This window comes from Etheostoma spectabile, chromosome 22 (assembly GCF_008692095.1).
Source record: "Etheostoma spectabile isolate EspeVRDwgs_2016 chromosome 22, UIUC_Espe_1.0, whole genome shotgun sequence".
Classification (NCBI taxonomy): Eukaryota; Metazoa; Chordata; class Actinopteri; order Perciformes; family Percidae; genus Etheostoma; species Etheostoma spectabile.
Window position 1 is genome coordinate 20,550,764 of NC_045754.1, and position 1,900 is coordinate 20,552,663.

Genomic DNA, 1,900 nt, shown 5'->3' on the forward strand with positions numbered 1-1,900 from the left:
CAGGGATGAATGTAATATGAAATATTATACAAAGGAAAAAATAAATGTTGTACTTTCTTTAAGTTGTCTTTTTATTCTATATTTGTATTAATTCTTTTGTTTCATTTTAGTGTTTGGATGCCTGTGAACACTTGTTTGCACAGAAAATAGATTTTGATGTTGTTGAACAGCATTGTGTTGTAAAAATATTATACTGTTTTACATTGTGAAGCAAGACTTACTGACCCACATTGTAAATAGTGATGTTTTACAAAAATACAGTGAATAACAAGGTCGTAGAACAGTGCTCTATTGCAGACACTAAGGTTATATATATATATATATATATAACATATTTTAATGTAGTCAGTCATGAAGTAAAGTGGGTCGGTCTACGGCTTGAAACTCTGAAAATGAGTCCCACTCCAGCCCTGTATCCACGTATGAGTATGACTTCTTCTAGATTTTCCAGTTGAATAATAAAGCCATGTTTGTTGTGGTAGGTCCCCTGCCTGATTAAGACATGCTGGACAAACTATTCCCAGCTCATCCGAGAAATATAAGCAACCATGGTTATAGTACTCAAGTCAAAGGATGGCATTGAAATAAAATTATGACACTCCAGGTGTACAGAATAGGAATCTGAGGAAAAATAAAATGACTTTACCACTAATTTCATTGGAATCTGAGGAAAAATAAAAGGATGTTTGATGTTTACCACTAATTTCATTGTTTCAAAAGAATGGCATGTCTTTATGGGCCCATGAACACCTTGAAAGTTATTGAAACTTTCCAAGTGAGTGTGGAAACTGGGTTTAAGATGAAGCCGGGCACTAATACAGATAAGGCCTGAATAGAAACCAGTTTGAAGCCAGTTTCATATCATGATGAGAACTACTAAATAGGCTTCCACATCTGGGCAGCTGTGGCTCAGGGGTCTCAGTAAGTCGCCTGCCAATCAAAAGGTTGGTACTTCGATCCCTGGCCCTGCAGTCCCTGCCTGTACATACTCATATTGTGTTTGTATGAAACTATCTTGGGTGAGGTAAAACCTTGAACATACTATTTCAGTGTAATTTTAGACTATATTGTATTTGCCGTTGGTTGACACCAAGTTAAATGTCTTTGTGCCTGTAATTTGTTCTTCCCTCCACTGGAGGGAGACAGCGAGACCCCATCTAAATCGAATATTAATTCATTAATTAATTATTACATTTCAGAAAGGTGTCAAGCTGTGTTTTGGAACTACATCTATGGATGCAGACTGGGATATGATGAGTGAAGAGGATATATTTCCTGATACATGGGGGCGACCTGCATCAGAAAATTGTTTAAGAATACAAAATAAAGACAAGAAAAAGAGAATAGACATCACACAGTGAAAACACACAAATACAGATATGCAAAAAAAATACTTATACTCAACATGCCCAAGGTAAATTATATTGAGTATATATAATTATTAATCTTTTTATGAAGCACTTGTCTATGATTAATTGGTGAAGGTTCCATCAGACTGTGATAATTACTCTATTGTGTGTATTGATTCATTTTGAGCCACTTAGCCTACTCGTGACATTATTATTATTATTATGTAGGCTGCTGATGTAACAGTATGGCTCCTACATTGTAGCATTGTTTCTCTCTGGAACCTTCACATCTAACTTGTTGCAGTGTGTTGTGGCCTTCGAAGTGCTTCCATTACTGATAATTAGGAGTAATTTAGTAAAACAAACTTAGTTTAGGTGGGTTTACCCCTCAACAACATGTTTGCCCCTGAGAACTGCGTTCCACACCGGCATCCTCCCACTGTCTGCTTCGCCCACATGTCATCCACATTTCCTCCAATTGGTTTCAAATCAAAGGAAGGACTCCTAAATCGAGATGTGATTGGCTCACGGCGATGTCAATCACACTTCTC